Below are 9,497 nucleotides of genomic sequence, written 5' to 3'. Positions count from 1 at the left end.
AGGCAGCTCTCAGACACAGTCTCATTCTGAGATTCCTGGAGGCAGGATCGCCATTTCAGACTGAGGTAGAGGTAAGAGCCAGTAGCTGGCTGTTTTGTTTTTCTGGCCTTTCTTTGACAAGCTTTATTTATTAAAATACAAATGAAATATCACTACAAGAAACTCCTTCATGAGATTTTGCAGAATGGCCCGCAGACACGGTTGTAGCTCACCTCACAGAACATACCAGGCCGTTCATCTTCCAAAGAGTACAGCCCATCTAATACAGTGTGGTTTTGTTCTCTGAACTCATTAAAGTGTGTTCCTGAAGAACTTTTGTTTGTTTGGTTTTTGTTTTTTCAAGACAGGTTCTCTGTGTAGCTTTGGAGCCTGTCCTAGAACTCAACTCTATAGACGAGGTTGGCCTCGAACTCACCTGCCTCTGCCTCCTGAGTGCTGGAATTAAAGGCGTGCGCTACCACCACCTGGCTCTTGAAGAATTCTACGTTCTTCTTCATCACTGTCTAAGGGTAGGAAGGCAATTGGGGGAAACTATAATAAAGGTATAAAGGCCATACAGTTTGTGTTGCTGGCTTATTAGCTCTGCCTGGGAAGAGACCATGCTGAGCTGCCAAGGCATTCAGATATAAATGTGAATAAGATGCCAGGTTTGCTCATGAGGCTTACAGTAATGGAGTTCCATTCATAATACCCTGAAGTATGATAAAATTTGATGCATTTTATGTACTTATGTAAGACAACGTGAAGTGACATGGTTTCTGCAGAGCAGGTGATGCACTGAGTTTGGACATGAAGAAGAAATAATCGCTGATGCAGACCCACCAATTGGCATTTCAAACTAAAGAGATCAGTCTCATAGCCAACCACTTTGAGCAGAGTGCTGTGTTTCTTAACCATATATGAAATAATAGTGTAAGTTGCACTTACTGGTGTAACTTCAGTTCGGTAGAGGACACAAGTGGAAGGCTACTTTGGGAAGCAGTAGGACATTGGTCAGGCTAAAGAGGAAGGCAGGGGATAACCTTTATTCTGTAGGTCTGGACAGCCTGTAGTGGTTCATACAATTTACTCAGTAGAGGGCAAGGATCAAGAAAATCCTCCTGACTGCTCCACATGAGTTAGAACTGAACATTTAATGGATGTACTTTGAAAGAAATCAGAATTCAGCACAGAAAGGAAAGATGCACCTTAGATGGGAACAAAGCTTAGTAATTGATCAGAACTGCTAGATGAGAAGCTAATAGGCCTAGCTAACAGACAAAACCAAATGCCTTCAAACTCCCTCAAAATGTTAACAGCTGTTGGACCAAAGATGTCCCTTGTCAAACTCAGTTGTCCAGTGCATTCTTCCTTCTGTCCCTGTGACCAAATACTGACAAAAACTACTTGAAAAACAGGAACTGTTTTAAAGAACTTACTCTCTGGTTGGTTGGCTCTGTTGCTTTTGGGACTGCAGTGCCCTATCCCATTCAAGCTCATGCCTCAAAACCTAACTTCCTCCCAGTAGGCCACACCTGTTAATGGATCCACCACTTCCCAGTTGCAGCAGAAGATGGAGTCCAAGCCTTCAACACATCATCCTGTAGGAGATAGTCAAGACTCAGCTGTGGCTTTTGTTCACTTGTGCCATCCACACACTCTGACTGGGTGCTGCTCTGAGTTCCTGCAGTAAGTACAGCAGGCATACATCTGCCTGTCTGGCATGGATATTGTAGTAGGGCCACCTAACTAGTATATAACAGAAAACTTGCAAATTCCAAGAAGGAAAAATTGGGGTAAGAATATGGCCCAATGGTAAAGAGCACGTGTTGCTCTTATATAGGACCCAGTTGAGTTTCCAGTACCCATAGGGAGACTCACAAGCTGTCTGTAGCTCTAGTTCCTGGGGTCCAGTGCCTGCTCTGACTTCCATAGGTACCAAGTATGCATCTGATGCACAAGCATATCTGCATGCATGTCCTCCAGACAGACCCTAACTTCCCAGCTGACCACTCTCCCTACATTCCTCACTCAGACCCATTCACCTCTTTTCCAATTGGAGGAAGTACGACTGCCAAGAAATTTCATTCCGAGGCCACACCCCGACCATGCTGAACTGAGCCTGGGGGTGGGCCTGACACTGTCCCCACAAGCCCTGCTGATGGTTTCAACCACTAAAGTAGCCTGCCCCAGATCATTGAGTGCAGCTAGAGCCTCTCCGCAGCCACTACAAGACACAACTTGCTCTCATCACAGGCCCAAGGCCTAGGGGCTACCCCGCCTGTTCCACTCCTGATGACTGATGGCCTCCAGTGGCTGCCTAAAGCATGGAGCTTAGCCTTTGCCTGTCTGTGTGATACTTTCTCTCTGGAGAAACGGGGCCAGAGGAAGGCAGTTTGCTCCCGGTATGTCTGTTGGGGTGAGCTCCCATTTCAGAACTTCTTCCCTCTGTGGTTGTTGACCTAGTTCTTCCTGGACCATCTACACCCAAGTCAGGTGTGCTGTGACAGCAGAGTGATCTCTCCCTCTCCCAGCCCACTCTCTACATCTGTTATGTCAGACCTAAAACAGTTCTAGCTTCCGCTTCACTACCAGCCGTACTTTAGCGGGGTTCTGTGTTCTCACAGCCTCTCTTCCCACATCTCCCACCAGGCTAGCATGTGCTGTATTCCAGCAGAGCTGCGCCTTGACTGACTCACGGTCTGCCATCCACACACTTCCTCAGCTTGTCCTTCTTGCTCTCGGTGTATTTGCAGGCCCTGTGTGCAGGTCTAGAGTGACCAGTTCTTTCCTTCCCAGAATCCTAGCTTTCTCTGTCTCCTCTCTGTTTCCCTAGCCCATGGCTCTTGACCTTTACCTCATTTCATGTATTTCCTACCTTTACTTTTTCCTACTTCCCCCAGGCCAGAAGTTCTTTGAGGGACAGAGCCAACCAGTTTTCCCTGCCAGCACAGAGTGGGTGTCCAGTAAGCACAGGTGGTCATCTGTCCTAGAGGAACAACAGCAACCACAAAAGGGAATGGCCAGCCAGGCTAGGGCAATGCAGAGCCACAGTCCCAGTGTATGTGCGTGGGGTCTACAGCCTCAGAGCACCATATTTAGCCCTTCAACTGTGTCTTTCAGCAGCATGTCAGACAAGACAGGGACCAAATAAATTACAGGCCAGGGAACTGGGGTTCAGCAGCTGTGGGAAACCTGCTTTGGAGAGGGATCCAGTAGACAGAAACTAAGGAGCAGTGGGCACCCATATCTGCAAGTCTCTGAACTAACTATTCCACTATGGGATCCATGACTCCAAAACAGAAGTCACGGAACCCATGCAAAGGACAGCAGCGACCTCCTGCCCTTCAGAGGTTCCAGGTTTGCTGTGTGATGGCATATACTGATGCTCTTTCCCTCCCAACTCCTCTCTTCCATCCCCAGGAGCGCAGCTTATGCCAACTTGCATGCAGTTCTTCAACAGCATTCTCCTGCGCCCATCGTACTGCTCTTGGTGGGGTGGGAGAAGCAGCAGCCGATTCTTTCAAACTCCATCTCCAACATAATTTCTTCCTGCGTGTCCATCTAATTATGTCCTCAATCGTATAATAGCCATTGACCCAACTGCCCCCCATCCCATATAGACTTCCTTACTCCTCAGAGCCCAGGGGCTTTCTATTCCTTATTTATTCCAGGGAAAGTAGCCACAAAGTGTGCTAAGACTTGAGGACCTTCAAAAAGAAAGCCAGCAGTTCCCACATTAGCCACCTGAGGGAGCCCCCAAAGATCCTTCTCAGAACCAGGAGGGACCGTTGCTTTGGATCTCTCAAGGCCAGTAAACCCCACCTTTCACATTAGCATTTAGGCGGTCTAATCTAGCTAAGAGTTCCTAAACCCACAGGATAGCAGGCTTCAGTTGGAAATGTTCTAACCTGAAGGGTTCAAAAAGAACAAATAGGGCCTGGGGACACGGCTCAGTGAATAAAAGTAATTGCTTGTACAAGCATCAGGACCTGTATTCAAATCTCCAGCACCCACATACAAAGCTGAGCAGGGCTGTACATACCTGTTATCCTAGTGCCTGGGGTGGAGAACAGGTAGAAGGATTGCTGGCGCTTGCTGGCTGCTAGCCTGGCAAAAAACAATGAGCTTCAGGTTCTCAAGAGAATAAGGTAGAAATCTATTGAGGAAGATACACAATAAAGGAAGATACCTGATATCCTCATGGCCTCCACACATGTACTCAGAGGAGTGTGCACCTGCATGCACATGTCTGTAACACACATTAGCACAGATGGAAATTGTGAGAAAGAAAAGCACTATGGGAGACTAGACTTCCATTCCTTATGCTCCTCTCTTCAACATTTTTTAGCCATTGACTATGGAAGGTTTCTCATGATAATGGCCAAAGTAGAGATTTCTCTTTGCCAAGTTTGCCTCTCACGTGCTCATGCTCAGAAAGATGGTTCACATCAGCTCACTGGGTTCTGAAAATTTCTGTAGGGATAGAAAGGAAAGAAAAAGGTGAAGGCAATCTGTATGTCAGTGACTCTGTTGAGATGCTTTCTGTAGCAGGTACTAAGAAACACACCACCAGCTTTGTTCTTCATTAGAGGAGGAGAGAAATCATTAGCTATAGTCAAAGGAAACTGGAAGTAACAATACAGCCCTTGCCCTCAAGGAATTTACATTCCCATCAAAGAGACGAAATGCCAAAGTTAGCCTAAGTATTCCTTCTCTTAAGGGCAAGGATAGGCCAACTATGAACCTGGGCTCAAATATTGCTTGACACTGCTTTTATAGCATTTTATTGGTACACAGCCATAGTTATTCACTTATATAGGCATCTTTTGCTACAATGAAAGAATTAATTCTGGCCCCCAAAACCTAAAATATTTATGGTCTGCCTTTCACAATAAAGATGTATGAACTGCTGCTTAATTAAGACTGATAGGACAAAAGACACTCAAAAATATAGTCAGTGAGGGAGGGAACTTTGGAAAAATCTGGGAGGAATGGGGGGAAGGTGAAAACATGATGAAAATATATTATATGAAAGAATTTAACCAAAAAAAAATACTTCGTTGTTTTAATCAACATCAGATTACACATATCAGGACTGCTGGTATTTTTTAAGTGGACAAGAGTGATAGCTCAGCATTTGTGTTACTGTAGTGATAAGGTAAGCAGGCCTGCTTTTCGTCCCGCCCGGCTTCCTTACGGCTAGCTTAGCCCCAGAATAATTAAACGGACACTGTATTCATTTAAACGCTGCCTGGCCCATTATTTCTAACCTCTTAATGGCTAACTCTTACATATTCTTTTAACCCATTTCTAATAATCTGTATCGCCACTTGACTGTGGCTTACCGGCATGAGTTTAACCAGTGTCCATCTCGGAGAGGAGAGCCATGGCGTCTGCCTGACTCTGCTTTCTTTCTCCCACAATTCTGTTCTCTTTCCCACCTACCTATGTTCTGACTCTATCAGGCCAAGCAGTTTTCTTTATTAATTAACCAATGAAAGCAACAGATAGATAGAAGACCCACCTACAGTGTTACAAGCATGAAGATGTGAATTCGAATGTCAGGATACGTACTCTTAATATTCTAGATCTGGTGAGGTAAAGACAGAAGGATCCTAACTATCAGGCCAATAAGAGACCCCCTTCTCAAAAAACAGGTGGACAGCAATAGAGTAATCATACAATGTACATAATATCATGCTTGTACAAGCCAGAGGTCATACATGTGTACTCCCACATACATGTGTACTTGCATGTGTGTGTACACACACATACATGTGCACACACACATGTGCAGAAGCACAAGATGTTAGTGAGCTTGTGGAATCTTTGTACACTGCTGAGTTACAATATAATATAAGTAAAGTTATAAGTGATTTGTCATATATATATATATATATATATATATGAGCAAATGACCATAATCTCTTGCCCAGTGAATTCCTGTTCTCTCAAATGAAGCAAAGACAGTCTCTGAATCACCACTGATATTCGGGTCTGTATGCTGGGACACACAACATGGTGTAATCAGAGATGGCGTTTCATTTCTTGGCCACCCAGACCCAAATAATCACACAGAAACTATATTAATTGCAACACTGGCCTATTAGTTCAGGCTTCTTATTAACTAACTCTTACATCTTAAATTATCCCATTTCTATTAATCTATGTATTACCACGAGGTTGTGACTTACTGGTAAGGTTCTTTCTCCTTCAGAAGCTACATGGCATCACCCTGATTCTGCCTTCTTTCTCCCAGTATTCAGTTTAGTTTTTCCACCTAGCTCTATTCTGCCCTGCCATTGGCCAAAGCAGCTTCTTTATTAATCAATGGTAATAAAACATATTCACAGCATACAGAGGGGAATCCCACATCAGCATGGGATGAGAGCCCTGGTTGAATTTATTTCCTGTGGTTGCTCTACCAGATTACCACCATTTCAGTGGTTTAAAACAATATTTTTAAAAAAAGACTTTCTTAGCCGGACAGTATTGGCCCATGCCTTTATTCCCAGCACTCGGGAGGCAGAGGCAGGCAGATCTCTGTGAATTCGAGGCTAGCCTGGTTTACAAGAGCTAGTTCCAGGACAGGCTCCAAAGCTACAGAGAAGCCCTGTCTCAGGAAAAAAAAAAGACTTTCTTGTTCTGGGGATATAGGTAAGATACTCATTTTATTTCGGAGGGCTCAAGTCAAGTTGCTGTCAGGGCTGGTTACTTCTGGAGACTCGGGTATCAATCCATTTTGCAATTTTGTTTTCAGCATCTAGTGATCACCTGTTTTGTTGACTCGTGGCCCCTTCCTCTGTCTTCAAAGCATATTACTCCAATCTGTTTATACTATGCTATTCCTTTCTCACTTATTCTCATGAAGACACTTAATGATCCTTCTTAAGCCCAGCATGGTGGTCCAGGATTATCATGCTTGATCACAAATACAGTCTTTGTTGCTCATATAACAGAAACAGGAAGGCCGGGCGGTGGTGGCGCACGCCTTTAATCCCAGCACTCGGGAGGCAGAGGCAGGCGGATCTCTGTGAGTTCGAGACCAGCCTGGTCTACAAGAGCTAGTTCCAGGACAGGCTCCAAAACCACAGAGAAACCCTGACTCGAAAAACCAAAAAAAAAAGATAACAGAAACAGGAGGCTGTGAGGCTTAGAAGATGGACATCATTGCGGGGAATATTATTCAAGGTACCAAAACGACTGGGCCCTAGAAAGGGTTCCTCTGGCTGGTGGGACTGCAGGGCAGAAGTATTCTGGTCCTCCAAACATTGCATAACAAAACCAGGCAAGCATTTGATTCTCCAAAGGTAGAGACAAGTAGCTCAAGTGGGTGGGGCCAGGCAGCCTTGAGTCTAAAACCCCAAAACCATGGAGAAGCAGCAGCAGAAGAGGGTACAAAGCCACCTGCTGAAGCATGAAATACAGTGGAGCTCAGTTTTGAAGCTAAGTTCTACCTGGAAGAGAGGTCAAAGTGCAGGCAAGTCCTAACAGGTTCAGTTGCTCCAAATCTGGGGTGGGGCAGCCAGGCAAGTTGGCTCAGAGAGGAAAGTGCTAAGGACTGCCTACCTTCTTTTTGCCCCACAAGGGCCTCTGCTTGGCTTCCTCTAGGGCCTAGGACCTTAAGAAAACTGTTAGATATGTTCAGCCCTGTCTACCAGAACTATTCAGATTATTCCCTAGGTTCATTTGGCACCAGCTGGTTAGTGGAAACCTGTATAGAGGTCACCAAGAAGATGGTGTTGAGAAATGTGGGTGGATCCTCCTCTCTGAGAATCCTGGGGCCCAGGCTGCAAGTGTTTGTTCAGCACTGCTTCAGGCTCTGAGCTGGAACATCTGCTACTAGGTCTGGATCTTCCTCCAGCAAGGATGGGACTCAGGAGACTTGGGAATACCCCTTTGTACCTTATTTGGGATTGTGATTAGCATGTAGGGAAAGGAAGCTGAGAGGCTGAGCTGAAAAGGATTTCAGCTGGCAGCCATCTGCATATTTTAACTGAAGGGGCTTCCAACATAGATGTGACCCACAAGGGCAAGGCTGCAAAGGCTAGGCCCAGCACCAGTGATAGCAGAAGGGCCCAAGATGCCAAATGTCACCGGAGGATGTTCAAATGAAGGAAGGAGGTGAGGCAGGAAAATAGACAGATAGATAGACCTCAGTTCCCTGTCCAAGTCCAAACCCCTTCATTGTTACTGTTTTAGTAAAGAGTCTTTGTAGATAAAATCAAGCTAAGATAAGATTATAGGAGCCTGAATTCAAATATGATGGTGTCCTCAGAAGAGACTAGAGACACATACAGGACTGAAGATGGCCATTTGGAGAAAGAAACCGATGGGAGCCATGCAGTCAGAAGCCACGGAACAACACCTAGGGCTACTTAGGCTGGAAGACAAAGAAGGACAGTCCTTAGAGGTTCCCTAAGGAGGATAGCGCTCCCAACGCTTTGATTTGAGACTTCTGGCCTTCAGAACTGAAAGAGAATCCACTTCTCTTGTTTTAAGCCCCCAGTTCTATGTTTTTTTTTTGTTCCAGCAGCCCTGGCAAACTAAGCTTTCCCACATGTCTTAAGGGGTCTAAGTGTTACATATCTTCTAAGTGAGTGATCCTCTCGTTGCCACTCCGGCAGTGAAGAAACAGCAACCTGGAAATACTAATTAACTCTCAGTTAATTGGGTGAAATAATGTGAAGCTCTACTGACATCATCTTCATTCTGTGCCCAGATCTAGCCACAAGCACAGCCTGGTGACTGCTAGGCTCTGAGTCTTGTCTTGTGGTAACATGTTGAGCCCTTCCCAGCTGTCCCACAAAACATGGCTGGGGAGGGCCCTCCACTCAGTTCAGTTCCACAGACTTAAAAATGGCAAGCTGTGGGCACACAAGTGGTTTCTAGGACTGAGGATGATAGGGAGGGAGTGCAGGGATGTTAACCACATGTACTACACTTGTCCATACATCATCAAAATGCTTTTACTAGTGGTTTAAACATCTACAAAAACACATGTCCTTTAATTTATTCTATACGGTGAGCCCAAGCACTGGGACCCCAAGGACCTGTGTGGCTCCTGCCTAATAGAACCGAAAGGAGAAGAATCTTAGTGTTTCTGTTCAGAATCCCAGCAGGCAAGAATTACTTGAAGTGGGTAAGTAGCTGCTTGCAAAGCCTGGAAGCAGGAGTCTGCTGGAAGCCAGAGGCAGTCTGGGCCAAAATTCACAATTAGGGGATATTTAGATTAAAGCCCACAGGTCCTGTTGAGGAGTGTGCCAGGGCTAGGGCTTTCCCCAATGTGCCATAATCCTTGGCGATCAGACAGTGGGCATGCCATGGACAGAAAACTGGGGTTAGAGTACTGCCTTTAACTCTGCCACTAATTAACCTGATGGCAGCAACAGCCCAATCCCAGGATTCCAGACTCCAGGCCATTTCCCCTTTATGCCCCATGTATCAACCTGGATCACTTTGTACCAGGCAGAATCACTCTTGGCCCCAACTACTGAAGCTTCACTTGTGTGTCC

The sequence above is a fragment of the Microtus oregoni genome, unplaced genomic scaffold (assembly GCF_018167655.1).
Source record: "Microtus oregoni isolate MIOR12 unplaced genomic scaffold, Mior012 000067F_ref0000223, whole genome shotgun sequence".
NCBI lineage: Eukaryota > Metazoa > Chordata > Mammalia > Rodentia > Cricetidae > Microtus > Microtus oregoni.
Note: the sequence above shows the minus strand (reverse complement) of the source record.